Raw genomic sequence first — 17,618 nt, 5'->3', positions numbered from 1 at the left:
AAAAAAAAAAATTACATTTGTAAAACTGGAAATTGTATTTGTGAATTGAGTTTCAGCATTTGTGGATCACCAATTACACGCATTCATCGCTTTCCTCTGTGATGTCATTTTGAGACATTCTTGTCGCGAACACAGATCCACAAACAAATGCTGACTGATTTACAAATACACACTCATGCACACTGGATATCCACTAGATGGCAGTGTGGTTCCATTCATTGATGTGGCAAACTGAAACTATATGCTCCCGGATGACTCTTGAATCGTGATCGTTACTGAGTAAAATGCTTATCGCAAAGCGTTCTTTTTTTATGACATAATGCAAGTTTTATAAGTCCGCGGACGCTGATCTGTGTGTTACAGGTACAAATCAGTTTCCTCGGAGCCTGGCTGTTGCGACAGTTGTCGTAAAGCGGGACTGGTTGGTTGCTGCGGTGACGCAGTGTGGCTCCTGTGCGAAGCTTAGCTAAACGTAGCAACTTTTAGAACTTTCACTTTGTCTGTGTCACGGAGCATGCACAGGCACAATGCTGTTTAATACGCTTATTTGAACCACTGTGTTAAAGAGTACAACACTAACACCCCCGCCCCCCTCCCCATGATGAAATCCGCGGACACATAATTTTAAAAAAATAATTCAGCTTGCCACATCAATGAATGGAACCACACTGCCATCTAGTGGATATCCAGTGTGCGTGAGTGTGTATTTGTGATCAGTTAGCATTTGTTTGTGGATCTGTGTTCGCGAAAAGAATGTCTCAAAATGACGTTGCAGAGGAAAGTGATGAATGTGTCTGATTGGTGATCCACAAATGCTGAAACTCAATTCACAAATACAATTTCCAGTTTTACAAATGTAATTTTTTTTTTTTTTTTTTACAAATTAAGTTTTATATTTGCAAATACAACATTATTTGCAAAGACCAATTTACAAGTTACAAATATGAAATTTGCATTTGTGGATATCTGAACACATTTGCAAATCTATTATTTGTAGATCACCCTGTGTGCATTTACAAATATTGAGACAATTTTAACTCCATAGATGACGCACTGAATCATAACAGCACAGTCAAAATCTACAAGACCACACACACCCACTCTCAATGCAAAGTAAGGATGTGTTACGAAGGGCATCTAGCGTAAAACCTGTGCCAAATTAATATGCAGATCTGATAAGGAGAATAAAAGAAAACAGGTCTGAATGGAAAAAAGAAATCACCCTAAGAATAGAGAAAATTTAGAAATCATGCTCTCAAACTGAAAGACAACACTATGGAATGAAGGGAATATAACTTTTATACTACTCAGCAGAACAGCAATAGTAAATCCTAGCTTTTACAAATTGTGTTTTTTACATTATAAATAAATGTGCACATTTTCAAAGCTGAATTTCATATGTTGAAGTCAGGTATGATCACCTGTTCAGTGCCCATTGGAAGCAGTTTACTCACTTTTGCGTTGCACACAATAACAATTAGCTTGTTAGCCTGGGCGGGCTAATGCATTGTTTGCATTATATAAATATTCACAGCGCTTCACTTTTTCCACATTTTATGTTACAGCCTTATTCCAAAATTAAGTAAATTCATTTTTCCCCTCAAAATTTTACACACATTGGGCCTCATGTATCAACGTTGCGTATGGCGATATTTGAGCGTATATGGGGTGTACGCCAAAACGGCTGCGCTACTTGGCATTTATCAATGTGGTCGTTGGCGTACGCTGCACTGAAAATATACACCAGGTCGAGAGGTGGCGTAAATTATACACCAAAATGAACCAGCACTGGAATCCACGTAAAAATGAAGATGATCAACATGATAAACAGTGCCATTATACAAATCAATGCATATGTTACATAAATAACACTTTCCTGATTATACTACATAATAATCAATACAAATTGTTGGTCTATCGAGCACGATCCGTGGCCACAGCGCTGACTGCAAGGAAAGCGCTGCTCGCCTTTTTCTCCAGACATCAAGCCTGGATCCAGAGCAGCACTGAGCTTAACTTCATGTGGTGTGATCGTTTTAGACTATGAAATTGATAATAACTGTAGTTTCGTCATTCCCTTAATTCGCTCGTGCTGCAACCAGGTTTTGTCGTCTCCATTCGGTTGTTACAATAAAATAAAGAAATACATTTAAAAAATAAAGAAATCTGACAGATTAGGCGTGTCTTATTAATTGAGCGAGCAAATATCCACATGTCAAGAATTATTGACATGTGAAAAGAGAATACAGTGGTCCCTCACTATAACGCCGTTCACCTGTCATGGCCTCGGAGTCTCGCGGAGTATTTAGTCCAATTTTGCATGCCTTTTTTTTTTTTTTTTTACAGTGTTCTGTGTTCTGCGTATCTGTTTATAAGAATCTTGTCGCCCAGAAGAGAAAAGAGCGCCAACAACTACTCATAACTGTGTTTGTCACACGGAAACAAACACCTGCTGCAGCGAGGTGTGAGTGGAAAAAGGCGCAGCATCAGGACGCAGAGGCCCGATCTGTGACATACTGGTCAGTCACTATTAATACTTTCTTATGTGTCCGACCTCGTTCGTTGATCGTTAAAATTAATTTGTTAGTTCTAATTGCCATCATAATTATTTATAGGAAAACGTTCTATTTTTATTTCTCAAACAAATGTTTGGGCCTGAAAACAGTTTGGTCTTATTTTCCTACTAAGGTTTGAACTTTGAGAGTGTTTACACATGAGAGAAAAGTGAGAAAATGTTCATGCCTGATTGAGAAAGTGTATAAACTGTGTAGTGAGGGGTTTTACAGCTTTGAAACATCTATAATAATTGTAAAAAAAATAACGCTGACTACGTCGCAGACTTCGCGTATTACGGGCTATTTTTATAACTCCCACGATAATACCCCATAATGACAACATGAAATTTTATTTTATTTATTTATTTTTTTGCAAATTTATTAAAAAATAATAATAAAAAAAAACCCCCGAATAAATCACATGTTCATAAGTATTCACAGCCTTTGTTCAATACTTTGTTGATGCACCTTTGGCAGCAATTCCAGCCTCAAGTCTTCTTGAATATGATGCCACCAGCTTGGTGCACCTATCTTTGTGCAGTTTGGTCCATTCCTCTTTGCAGCACCTCTCAAGCTCCATCGGGTTGGATGGGGAGCGTCGGTGCTCAGACATTTTCAGATCTCTCCAGAGATGTTCAGTTGGATTCAGGTCTGGGCTCTGGCTGGGCCACTCAAGGACATTCACAGAGTTGTCCTGAAGACACTCCTTTGATATCTTGGCTGTGTGTTTAGGGTCATTGTCCTGCTGAAAGATGAACCGTCACCCCAGTCTGAGGTCCAGAGCGCTCTGGAGCAGGTTTTCATCCAGGATGTCTCTGTACATTGCTGCATTCATCTTTCCCTCAATCCTGACTAGTCTTCCAGTTCCTGCTGCTGAAAAACATCCCCACAGTATGATGCTGCCACCACCATGCTTCACTGTAGGGATGGTGCCTGGTTTCCTCCAAACATGACACCAAAGACTTCAATCTTTGTCTCATCAGACCAGAGAATTTTGTTTCTCCTGGTCTGAGAGTCCTTCAGGTGCCTTTTGTCAAACTCCAGGTGGGCTGCCATGTGCCTTTTACTAAGGAGTGGCTTCTATCTGGCCACTCTACCATACAGGCCTGATTGGTGGATTGCTGCAGAGATGGTTGTCCTTCTGGAAGGTTCTCTTCTCTCCACAGAGGAATGCTGGAGCTCTGACAGAGTGACCATCAGGTTCTTGGTCATCTCCCCAACTAAGGTCCTTGTCCCCCGATCACTCAGTTTAGAAGGGTGACCAGCTCTAGGAAGGGTCCTGGTGGATCTGAACTTCTTCCATTTACAGATGATGGAGGCCACTGTGCTCATTGGGACCTTCAAAGCAGCAGAAATGTTTCTGTTCCCTTCCCCAGATTTGTGCCTCCAGACAATCCTGTCTCAGAGGTCTACAGACAATTCCTTTGACTTCATGCTTGGTTTGTGTTCTGTCAACTGTGGGACCTTATATGTAGACAGGTGTGTGTCTTTCCAAATCATGTCCAATCAACGGAATTTACTCCAGGTGGACTCCAATTAAACTGTAGAAACATCTCAAGGATGATCAGTGGAAACAGGAGACACCCGAGCTCGCAAATATAAGAATTAAAAAAAAAAAAAAAAAAAACCTTTTCACATTCTCATTATGGGGTATTGTTTGTAGAATTTTGAGAATAAGACAGTAACATTACAGTTTTTTAATTGCTAAAACACATTTCACAAAACTCTCCATTTTCTCAAAACACTAAACACAACACTTTTCTAAAGCTACATACACAAAACCACACCTTCTCTTTTCAAAACACAAACTGTCACACCAAAACAGCTGCTCAAAGCCTGCAAACGTGAACACTATATGCATCATTACACACTACAACTGAAAACACAATGTTCAGTGTGTGAGAATGTCCTTTTTACATTTGTTTGCAACTGCCAAAGCATAGTAACTGTATGTCAACATTGTCTGTTCTCAAGATATATTACTGTGCGTTTCATATGAACAGTATGTAAATCTACAGAGAATACAGTATGTACACTACTGTACTGTATCACAATGCAAACACTACAGAGGATCCATTACACACAATACTCAGTGAAGACACAATGTTCAAGGGTGTGATGTTTTTTTGTTTTTAATTTAACTATACCACACCCACACACACACCCACATCATTGTGCGGCATCACGTCACTGAGCTGGGTCAGGCCACAGGACCTCATCTACGTCACAGTCATGATGGTGCGACTTTGCCGTGCTCTCTCTCCTCGGCCTGCTCCTCTCCCTCCTCAGCCTGCTCCTCTCCCTCCTCTTCCTCTGATTCTGCCTCTGTCCATTGTGGTACTGTATACGTTTGGAACCTTCACCAAACTGTGCACTCTGAACTGGCTTCTATAGGTGTGGTCACATCATTGCAAGTGTCTACAATTCTGAGTCGCTCCCAGGTGTGTACACTGTGTTCAGTTTTGCTGACTGTGGCAAGCATTTTGCATCACTTGAGCTTTAAATTGAGAATCTGAGCAGAGTTTTATGCAACTTGTGTTTTAGCAAGGCAAAATGTGTTTAGATTTATGAGAAAAGGAGGACTGCGTTTTGTGAACTATGTGTCCATGTGACGTGTTTATGGTTTTGGTAAATGGGGGCTAGTTTTATTAAATGTGTTTAGAGAACTGATCATTTGGTTGAGAGAACTGGGTTTTGTGTTTCAGCAATTTAAAGAAACTGTAAATAAAGTGAAACTAGAGTAGTGGTTCAATTAAAGCCCAAGGCAAAATGGCCTCAAAAACAGGCCGATGAAACCTGAGACAATTCATAAAATCAGGATCACAGGTGAAATCCGGATCAAAGCCACAGAAAAAAAAAAAGACATACAGTAGTATGTCTTTTTCACAATAATAGTAGCATCTGCTGTTGACGCTACAAACTCAAAACCATTATGTTCAAACTGCTTTTTTAGCAATCCTGTGAATCACTAAACTAGTATTTAGTTGTATAACCACAGTTTTTCATGATTTCTTCACATCTGCGAGGCATTCATTTTGTTGGTTTGGAACCAAGATTTTGCTGGTTTACTAGTGTGCTTGGGGTCATTGTCTTGTTGAAACACCCATTTCAAGGGCATGTCCTCTTCAGCATAAGGCAACATGACCTCTTCAAGTATTTTGACATATCCAAACTGATCCATGATACCTGGTATGCGATATATAGGCCCAACACCATCAATCAATCAATTTTATTTATATAGCGCCAAATCACAACAAACAGTTGCCCCAAGGCGCTTTATATTGTAAGGCAAAGCCATACAATAATTACGGAAAAACCCCAACGGTCAAAACGACCACCTGTGAGCAAGCACTTGGTGACAGTGGGAAGGAAAAACTCCCTTTTAACAGGAAGAAACCTCCAGCAGAACCAGGCTCAGGGAGGGGCAGTCTTCTGCTGGGACTGGTTGGGGCTGAGGGAGAGAACCAGGAAAAAGACATGCTGTGGAGGGGAGCAGAGATCAGTCACTAATGATTAAATGCAGAGTGGTGCATACAGAGCAAAAAGAGAAAGAAACACTCAGTGCATCATGGGAACCCCCCAGCAGTCTAAGTCTATAGCAGCATAACTAAGGGATGGTTCAGGGTCACCTGATCCAGCCCTAACTATAAGCTTTAGCAAAAAGGAAAGTTTTAAGCCTAATCTTAAAAGTAGAGAGGGTGTCTGTCTCCCTGATCTGAATTGGGAGCTGGTTCCACAGGAGAGGAGCCTGAAAGCTGAAGGCTCTGCCTCCCATTCTACTCTTACAAACCCTAGGAACTACAAGTAAGCCTGCAGTCTGAGAGCGAAGCGCTCTATTGGGGTGATATGGTACTAAGAGGTCTCTAAGATAAGATGGGACCTGATTATTCAAAACCTTATAAGTAAGAAGAAGAATTTTAAATTCTATTCTAGAATAAACAGGAAGCCAATGAAGAGAGGCCAGTATGGGTGAAATATGCTCTCTCCTTCTAGTCCCCGTCAGTACTCTAGCTGCAGCATTTTGAATTAACTGAAGGCTTTTCAGGGAACTTTTAGGACAACCTGATAATAATGAATTACAATAGTCCAGCCTAGAGGAAATAAATGCATGAATTAGTTTTTCAGCATCACTCTGAGACAAGACCTTTCTAATTTTAGAGATATTGCGTAAATGCAAAAAAGCAGTCCTACATATTTGTTTAATATGTGCTTTGAATGACATATCCTGATCAAAATGACTCCACGATTTCTCACAGTATTACTAGAGGTCAGGGTAATGCCATCCAGAGTAAGGATCTGGTTAGACACCATGTTTCTAAGATTTGTGGGGCCAAGTACAATAACGTCAGTAGGAGAAACATGCCCATATCATGATGCTTGCACCACCATGCTTCACTGTCTTCACTGTGAACTGTGGCTTGAATTCAGAGTTTGGGGTCGTCTCACAAACTGTCTGTGGCCCTTGGACCCAAAAAGAACAATTTTACTCTCATCAGTCCACAAAATATTCCTCCATTTCTCTTTAGGCCAGTTGATGTGTTCTTTGGCAAATTGTAACCTCTTCTGCACGTCTTTTATTTAACAGAGGGACTTTGTGGGGGATTCTTGCAAATAAATTAGCTTCACACAGGCTTCTGTCACAGCACTTACAGGTAACTCCAGACTGTCTTTGATTATCCTGGAGCTGATCAATGGCTGAGCCTTTGCCATTCTGGTTATTCTTCTATCCATTTTGATGGCTGTTTTCCGTTTTCTTCCACGTGTCTCTGGTTTTTTGTCCATTTTAAAGCATTGGAGATCATTGTAGATGAACAGCCTATAATTTTTTGCACCTGCGTATAAGTTTTCCCCTCTCCAATCAACTTTTTATTCAAACTACACTGTTCTTCTGAACAATGTCTTGAACGTCCCATTTTCCTCAGGCTTTCAAAGAGAAAAGCATGTTCAACAGGTGCTGGCTTCATCCTTAAATAGGGGACACCTGATTCACACCTGTTTGTTTCACAAAACTGATGAACTCACTGACTGAATGCCACACTACTATTATCGTGAACACCCCCTTTTCTACTTTTTTTAATAGCCCAATTTCATAGCCTTAAGAGTGTGCATATCATGAATGCTTGGTCTTGTTGGATTTGTGAGAATCTACTGAATCTACTGGTACCTTGTTTCCCATGTAACAATAAGAAATATACTCAAAACCTGGATTAATCTTTTTAGTCACATAACACTACTATTATTCTGAACACTACTGTATGAAAACAACTGTCCACATCCACACTCAGTTATGGCATCGATACACTTCACACCAAATTATATTTTGTCATATTTTCAATCTTGCATCAATCGGGCCCTATGTCACTTCAACAGTTGCATAAATTAGTTGTTCTGTAAAACGGTGTGGTGGAGGTGTTCCTTTCACTATAAACACTTGGGGTGATGTCAGATATTTGACAGTGTTGATGTCACCACTTCCCCTCTCGGTATCATCTCGGGAGACCGCCTCGATCGGACTGTGATATCACACCTCACTGATCAGTGTATTATCTCACACGTATGATCATGTATAACAAAGTCATTGGACACGCTGGGGGAAATATGTTCATCAAGAGAAAGTTCTGAAATCTGAAAAGGACCTTGAAAAGTAGGTCAAGGTCACCAATTTCGAACCCATGCGAAGTACTCCTCCAAGGCAAATACCCACCAAATATGAAATTTCTGAGAGCAAAAGGTGCTGAGCTACGTTGTGGCAAAGGATATGACAGATGTGACTATTGGTGACCTTCAAAAGTAGGTCAAGGTCACAGACCTTCGAACCCATGCGAAGTACTCCTCCAAGGCATGTACCCACCAAATATGAGGTTTTTGCAAGCAATAGGTGCCGAGCTACGTTGTGGCGAACGAATTGCGGCCGGACAGACGAACAGACAGACAGACGGACAACCCGGATGCTATATGCCCCGCCTTGCGGCACAAGCACTGTGCGGGGCATAAGAAGGATTTTCTTAAAAAGAAGACCTGAAAATTCAGCTCCAATTTGTTAGACGGTACATGTGAGATGGAAGCCTGGATGTGATGTTTTGGTGAAAGAAAATCCTCCTCTGCTCCACTTCATCATGAAGCTGTATAACTGGAGATACAAAATACAAAACATGCACTGTGCACAATTTCTCCAATTACAGCCACAGAAGCCTGTAACTTCTTCTGGGTTGGCTGAGTGTCTTGGTGGCTTTCCTCACTCTTCTCCTTCTTGCACAGTCACTCAGTTTTTGAGAACTGTCTCCTCCACACAGATTTACCACAGAGTGTCAAACTGTATTTCTTCATAATTGATGTAAATAAAGTTCAAGACATATTCAGTGACTTGGAAATGTTCATGTATCCATCCCCTGACATGTCTGAAGAAAAGTGGCAATAAAACTGATTATTTGCAGATATTATACCATCCATCCATCCATTTTCTTCCGCTTATCCTAGGCTGGGTCGCAGGGGCAGCAGCTCAAGCAAAGCCGACCAGACCTCCCGATCCACACACACCTCCCCCAGCTCCTCCGGGGGAACCCCAAGGCGTTCCCAAGCCAGCTGAGAGATGTAGTCCCTCCAGGGTGTCCTGTGTCTTCCCCGGGGCCTCCTCCTCTCGATGGGACGTGCCCGGAACACCTCTCCAGCAAGGCGTCCAGGGGGCATCCGAAAAAGATGCCCGAGCCACCTCAGCTGGCTCCTTTCAACGTGGAGGAGCAGCGTCTCGACTCTGAGCTCCTCCCGAGTGACCAAGCTCCTCACCCTATCTCTAAGGGCCCAGCCACCCTGCGGAGGAAATTCATCTTGGCCACTTGTATTCACGATCTTGTTCTTTCGGTCATGAGCCAAATCTCATGACCATAGGTGAGGGTCGGAACGTAGATCGATCGGTAAATCGAGAGCTTTGCCCCCCTACTCAGCTCTCTCTTCACCACGACGTTCCAATACAGCGACCACATCACTACAGACGCTGCACCGATCCATCTGTCGATCTCACGCTCTATCCGTCCCTCGCTCGTTAACAAGACCCCGATATACTTAAACTCCTCCACTTGAGGCAAGGACACTCCACCGACCTGAAGAGGGCAAGGCACCTTTTTCCCGTCGAGAACCATGGCCTCGGATTTGGAGGTGCTGATTTTCATCCCAGACGCTTCACACTCGGCTGCAAACTGCCCCAGTGAACGCTGAAGGTCCTGATTTGATGAAGCCAACAGAACCACATCGTCCGCAAACAGCAGAGATGAGGTTCTGTGGTTCCCAAACCGGACACCCTCTACACCCTGGCTGCGCCTAGAAATTCTGTCCATAAAGGTAATGAACAGAACCAGTGACAAAGGGCAGCCCTGGTGGAGGCCAACGTGCACTGGAAACAGGTTTGACTTACTAACGGCAATGTGAACCAAGCTCCTGCTGCAGTCGTACAGGGACCGGATAGCCCTTAGCAAACGACCCTGGACCCCATACTCCCACAGCACCCCCACAGAGTGCTTCGAGGGACACAGTGGAACGCTTTCGCCAGATCCACAAAGCACATGTGGACTGATTGGGCGAACTCCTTTGAACCCTCAAGCACCCAATGGAGGATGCAGCGCTGGTCCAGTGTGCCGTGACAAGGATGAAAACCACACTGCTCCTCCTGAATCCGAGGTTCGACTATCGGTCGAATTCTCCTCTCTAGTACTCTAGAATAGACCTTACCGGGGAGGCTGAGGAGTGTGATCCCCCTGTAGGTGGAACACATGCGATCCCCCTTCTTAAACAGAGACACCACCACCCCGGTTTGCCAATCCAGAGGCACTGTCCACGACCGCCATGCGATGTTGCAGAGGCGTGTCAACCAGGACAGTCCCACAACATCCAGAGACTTAAGGTACTCAGGACAGATTTCATCCACCCCAGGAGCCTTGCCACCAAGGAGCTATCTGACCACCTCAGTGACTTCGGCCTGGGTGATGGATGAGTCTGCCTCTGAGTCCCCAGTCTCTGCTTCCTCTTCGGAAGACGTGGCGATGGGAATAAGGAGATCCTCAAAGTATTCCTTCCACCGCCCGACAACATCCCCAGTCAGGGTCAACAGCTCCCCACCCGCACTATAGACAGTGTTGTTGGAGAGCTGCTTCCGCCTCCTGAGGCATCGGACGGTTTGCCAAAATTTCTTCGAGGCCGACCGATACTCCTCCCCCATGGCCTCCCCAAACTCCTTCCACACCCGAGTTTTTGCCTCTGCGACCGCACAGGCTGCAGCACGCTTGGCCTGCTGGCACCTGTCAGCTGCCTCTGGGGGCCCACTTACCAAAAAGACAAGTAGGACTCCTTCTTCAGCTTGACAGCATCCCTTACTTCCGGCGTCCACCACCGGGTTCGGGGATTGCCACCGTGACAGGCACCAGAGACCTTGCAACCACATCGACAATGGAGGTGGAGAACATGGTCCACTCGGACTCCATGTCTCCAACCTCCCCCGAGATCTGGGAGAAACTCTCCCATAGGTGGGAGTTGAAGACCTCGCCGACAGAGGTTTCCGCCAGTTGTTCCCAGCAGACCCTCATGATACGTTTCGGCCTGTCAGGTCTGACCGGCTTCCTCCCCTCCCAGAAGATCCAACTCACCACCAGGTGGTGATCGGTCGACAGCTCAGCACCTCTCTTCACCCGAAGGTCCGAGACACGTGGCCGAAGGTCAGATGATACGACTACAAAGTCGATCATCAACCTCCGGCTCAGGGTGTCCTGGTGCCACATGCACTTATGGACACCCTTGTGCTCGAACATGGTGTTCATGATGGGCAAACTGTGTCTAGCACAGAAGTCCAACAACTGAACACCACTCGGGTTCAGATCGGGGAGGCCGTGCTTCCCGATCACCCCCATCCAGGTCTCACTGTCACCGCAATCGTGGGCGTTGAAGGCCCCCCAGGAGAACAATGGAGTCCCCAGTCGGAACACTATCTAGTACCCCTCCAAGAAGGTCGGGTAGTCTGCACTGCCGCTCAGCCCGTAGGCTGAGACAACAGTGAGAGACCTGTCCCCGACCCGAAGGCATAGGGACACGACCCTCTTGTTCACTGGGGTGAACTCCAACACATGGCGACTAAGCTGGGGAGCAATGAGCAATGCTACCCCAGCTCACGGCCTCTCCCTGTGGGCAACACCAGAGAAGTGGAGCACCCACCCCCTCTCCACGAGTTGGGTACCAGAGCCCAAGCTGTGCGTGAGGTTGGTTGAGAGGCGAGCCCGACTATCACTGTAGTCGGGGTCACCTCTCAACCTCCCGCACAAGATCAGGCTCCTTCCCCCCCAGCAAGGTGACGTTTCATGTCCCAACAGCCAGAGGCTGTGAGCACGGACCATGCTGCCGGGCCACCCGCCCTCGACTGCCAACCAGTCCTCTCTGCATCCGACCCCCATGGGCCCCTCTGCAGGTGGTGAACCCACAGGAGGACAGGCCCACGTTGCTCTTTCGGGCTGAGCCCAACTGGGCCCCGTGGGCTAAGGCCCGACCACCAGGCACTCGCGTGTGAGCCCCAACCCCAGGTCTGGCTCCAGGGTGGGGCCCCGGTTCTGCCATACCGGGCGACATTTCTGTCCTTGATATCGCACTGGTCATAGGAGCTTCTGAACTGCCCTTAGTCTGACCCGTCACCTAGGACCTGTTTGCCATGGGAGACCCTACCAGAGGCACAAAGCCCACGACAACATAGCTCCGGGTACGCAAACTCCCCCAGCACGATAAGGTGGCAGTTCAAGGGGGAGAGGTATTATACCAAAGGGGCTGATAACTTATGCGACCCATCATCTTGGCTTTTATATTTAATTAATTTATATCAAGTTGTAGAGCATGGGTTAAAGCAATAAATTTTCATCTGACTGAAATTTTTTCCTGGCAAAATCAATGCCAGCAATTCCCTAAAATGTGGCGTAGTGGGGGCACACACTCTTTTTTCCTCAATAAATACAATAAACACATTATACAGTACACAAATCTATTCTAAATAGCCTCTAAGGAGAGACAGAGAGACAAAGCATAAAAAGAATGCAAAACCTGAACTTAAAGGTACATAAAAGGGTGGTGGGGTGTGCGGGGTGTAGTCTTGATTCTTGGGGGTCTGGGGGTGCTCCCCCAGAACATTTTTTAAAGACCAATTCAAATTTTGTGTGTTCTGGTGAATTTTAACAGGTATGAAGTCCTCTGAAACAAATAAAACACTTCAATCTGTGAAGTAAAAACACAGAATTGATTATGGGGGGTCTGGGGGATCTCCCCCACAAATTTTTTATAACAGCAAGTAAATTTTGTATATTCTGGTGAATTTTAACAGGTATGAAGCCCTCTGAAACAAAGAAAACTCTCTTCAAACTGTGGGGGTCTGGGGGATCTCCCACAGAAATCTTTCAAAAGAGCAAGTCAAATTTTGTATATTCTAGTATATTTACTCTGATGGACTACCCAGCAGTGGGGAATAAGTTTCATTACACTAGAAGTCTTTCAGAAAGCGCTGTAACTAGGTTTAAGGATATGATTCCTTCTTTATGTTCTCTAATGCCATATACCAACACAGTGCAGAGTAGCTACCTAAACTCTGTAAGTGAGATAGAGTATCTCGTCAATAGTTTTACATCCTCATTGAAGACAACTTTGGATGCTGTAGCTCCTGTGAAAAAGAGAGCTTTAAATCAGAAGTGCCTGACTCCGTGGTATAACTCACAAACTCGTAGCTTAAAGCAGATAACCCGTAAGTTGGAGAGGAAATGGCGTCTCACTAATTTAGAAGATCTTCACTTAGCCTGGAAAAAGAGTCTGTTGCTCTATAAAAAAAGCCCTCCGTAAAGCTAGGACATCTTTCTACTCATCACTAATTGAAGAAAATAAGAACAACCCCAGGTTTCTTTTCAGCACTGTAGCCAGGCTGACAAAGAGTCAGAGCTCTATTGAGCTGAGTATTCCTTTAACTTTAACTAGTAATGACCATGACTTTCTTTGCTAACAAAATTTTAACTATTAGAGAAAAAAATTACTCATAACCATCCCAAAGACGTATCGTTATCTTTGGCTGCTTTCAGTGATGCCGGTATTTGGTTAGACTCTTTCTCTCAGATTGTTCTGAGTTATTTCATTAGTTACTTCATCCAAACCATCAACATGTTTATTAGACCCCATTCCTACCAGGCTGCTCAAGGAAGCCCTACCATTATTTAATGCTTCGATCTTAAATATGATCAATCTATCTTTGTTAGTTGGCTATGTACCACAGGCTTTTAAGGGTGGCAGTAATTAAACCATTACTTAAAAAGCCATCACTTGACCCAGCTATCTTAGCTAATTATAGGCCAATCTCCAACCTTCCTTTTCTCTCAAAAATTATTGAAAGGGTAGTTGTAAAACAGCTAACTGATCATCTGCAGAGGAATGGTCTATTGAAGAGTTTCAGTCAGGTTTTAGAATTCATCATAGTACAGAAACAGCATTAGTGAAGGTACAAATGATCTTCTTATGGCCTCAGACAGTGGACTCATCTCTGTGCTTGTTCTGTTAGACCTCAGTGCTGCTTTTGATACTGTTGACCATAAAATTTTATTACAGAGATTAGAGCATGCCATAGGTATTCAAGGCACTGCGCTGCGGTGGTTTGAATCATATTTGTCTAATAGATTACAATTTGTTCATGTACATGGGGAATCTTCTTCACAGACTAGGGTTAATTATGGAGTTCCACAAGGTTCTGTGCTAGGACCAATTTTATTCACTTATACATGCTTCCCTTAGGCAGTATTATTAGACGGTATTGCTTAAATTTCATTGTTACGCAGATGATACCCAGCTTTATCTATCCATGAAGCCAGAGGACACACACCAATTAGCTAAACTGCAGGATTGTCTTACAGACATAAGACATGGATGACCTCTAATTTCCTGCTTTTAAACTCAGATAAAACTGAAGTTATTGTACTTGGCCCCACAAATCTTAGAAACCATGGTGTCTAACCAGATCCTTACTCTGGATGGCATTGCCCTGGCCTCTAGTAATACTGTGAGAAATCTTGGAGTCATTTTTGATCAGGATATGTCATTCAAAGCGCATATAAACAAATATGTAGGACTGCTTTTTTGCATTTACGCAATATCTCTAAAATTAGAAAGGTCTTGTCTCAGAGTGATGCTGAAAAACTAATTCATGCATTTATTTCCTCTAGGCTGGACTATTGTAATTCATTATTATCAGGTTGTCCTAAAAGTTCCCTAAAAAGCCTTCAGTTAATTCAAAATGCTGCAGCTAGAGTACTGACGGGGACTAGAAGGAGAGAGCATATCTCACCCATATTGGCCTCTCTTCATTGGCTTCCTGTTAATTCTAGAACAGAATTTAAAATTCTTCTTCTTACTTATAAGGTTTTGAATAATCAGGTCCCATCTTATCTTAGGGACCTCGTAGTACCATATCACCCCAATAGAGCGCTTCGCTCTCAGACTGCAGGCTTACTTGTAGTTCCTAGGGTTTGTAAGAGTAGAATGGGAGGCAGAGCCTTCAGCTTTCAGGCTCCTCTCCTGCGGAACCAGCTCCCAATTCAGATCAGGGAGACAGACACCCTCTCTACTTTTAAGATTAGGCTTAAAACTTTCCTTTTTGCTAAAGCTTATAGTTAGGGCTGGATCGGGTGACCCTGAACCATCCCTTAGTTATGCTGCTATAGACGTAGACTGCTGGGGGGTTCCCATGATGCACTGTTTCTTTCTCTTTTTGCTCTGTATGCACCACTCTGCATTTAATCATTAGTGATCGATCTCTGCTCCCCTCCACAGCATGTCTTTTTCCTGGTTCTCTCCCTCAGCCCCAACCAGTCCCAGCAGAAGACTGCCCCTCCCTGAGCCTGGTTCTGCTGGAGGTTACTTCCTGTTAAAAGGGAGTTTTTCCTTCCCACTGTAGCCAAGTGCTTGCTCACAGGGGGTCGTTTTGACCGTTGGGGTTTTACATAATTATTGTATGGCCTTGCCTTACAATATAAAGCGCCTTGGGGAAACTGTTTGTTGTGATTTGGCGCTATATAAATAAAATTGATTGATTGATTGATAGTGAGTTTTAATGGGTATGAAGGCCTATGAAACAAAACTCACTTCAAACTGTCAAGTAAAAATTCTTTGTCTTCTGTAGTATTTTGATTTGTTCTAATGCGGTGAATGCACCAAATGGGTGCTGTGTTGCTGGCTGTACAGTCAATAAAATACAACATTAGGGCCTAAAGCAACTGACAACGTTGTTCTGCTGTGCACAAAGTAACACTGTCACCAGTTTTGAAAACACATGCGCACTGAGAAACTCAAAACTGGCTTATTCACATTTAATCAGTAAAATGCTCTCACTCCTAAAACAAACTATGGTTGCAACTAACGATTATTTTAGTAATCGATTAATCTTTTTTGTTGTTGTTTTTGTTTTGTTTTTTTTACTTACATGTGAGTTTTGCCATTATTTCTTTAAGTGAGTTATTATTAAAAGGTCTTTATCACGCAACATCAACGTTTGAGCTTGTAACAAAGTTATGAGGTTATATTCTGGTCAAAAACATACCTGGAGTAGTGTTTTGTTTTATTTTGCACATACATACATCACCGACACATCACAGATTTCCATCAGGTTTAGATGCCGACAGCAACTATCTCAACCACTGACAACATATTACAGCAAGAGTCCACTAAAGTATTTTAAAGGCCAGACTGAAGTGTAATATGTGATCTTTAATAAGACATTTTCATGAAAAAAAGTCACAAATGTGCAGTTTAGTGCATTTTATTTTTTATTGTGTAAAAACACAGCTTAGATGTGGTTTGACTGAAACAAATTGTCATTAAACTTAAACAAAACAGGGATGAAGTGGAGGTTTAAGAGTCACTCGGTGTTCACAGGAAACACTTATTTCTATATTTATTTATGTTCATTGTTAGTTGGTTTTACCTTTTCTGTTGCATTTTGTTTTATCAGGTTCTCTTGTCTGTTTCTCTAAAATTGTATAGCAATATAAGTTATTACTTTTGTTGTTGCTGCTATTATTATTAATATATAAATAAAATAAATAAATATTACAATTTGTAATACATTTGACTCTTTTGCGACAACAAACGCTAAGCCATTAATTATTTATTATACAGAAAACAAATGCACACAAACGTGCTGAGATGCAAACAGCTTAATGCTAACTTTAACATTGAAAACGCCATAGGCATGCCAATGTGTTAGCATCGGTCCTGTTTTTAAGTTATAAAATACATCTATCAACTGTTTTAGAAGACCATAACAGGTCGGTTTAATATATAAAGATAAATATTACAGACATATGCTCTTTAGGGTTTTAGCGGGGAAAAATTAAGATAAAGTGAAATAATACAACAAACCATCTAAGCAGTGAGACGGATCAATGCTTCATTGGTTCAAAGCAAAGCCACACCCTCACTCTACTTGGGGAGTGTCTGCCAATGTTCTCACGAAGACAGGGAGGAGAAGGACCGTGGCTCATGGCAAGCAGTAAACAGAGCAGAGAGGAAGGAAAATTCACACAGTCCCTTCCAACTCAGTGCAGCGCCATTCACGCACACATTGCTGCTGCTTTGATTAGCGCAGAATGGGATGTTGCTTTGACAGTGAGACTATCATATTTCAGCCCCAAAACATGCAAGACACCACGTGCGCACGCGTAATTTTCCAAATGATGGAAATCCGTCGTGGTGACGGAGAACTTTAACCCATGTTGTAGAGATTTATTTTGAGTTAGTCTAAGGATGATAATTTTAAAATTTTTTATTTTTTTTGTAGTTTTTGTGTTTGAAATGGCATAAACAAATTAAAATGTATGAAATACCAAGTGGTAAATACTTTTAGACTGAACTGTATTTCATCAAAGTGTTTTCCAAAAATTTCAGTTACTTGAGGAAACATTTTTTTTTTGTATATTTCTATTTATTGCAAATGCACACAATAAATGTTCTTAAACACTTCTGTACTGTGTGAAATATGGTGCAGTAACACATTTAAGAGTATAGTCCTACAAC

At 43.0% G+C, this 17,618-nt stretch overlaps 1 protein-coding gene across 1 annotated transcript in view; it reads right to left on the bottom strand.

Moving 5' to 3' along the window:
• The window catches only part of eif3f (eukaryotic translation initiation factor 3, subunit F), a 29,290-nt gene that overhangs the window by 788 nt on the left and 10,884 nt on the right, over positions 1-17,618 (bottom strand).

This window comes from Thalassophryne amazonica, chromosome 12, assembly GCF_902500255.1.
Source record: "Thalassophryne amazonica chromosome 12, fThaAma1.1, whole genome shotgun sequence".
Lineage (NCBI taxonomy): Eukaryota > Metazoa > Chordata > Actinopteri > Batrachoidiformes > Batrachoididae > Thalassophryne > Thalassophryne amazonica.
Note: the sequence above shows the minus strand (reverse complement) of the source record. Positions and strands in the feature narration are given on the sequence as shown.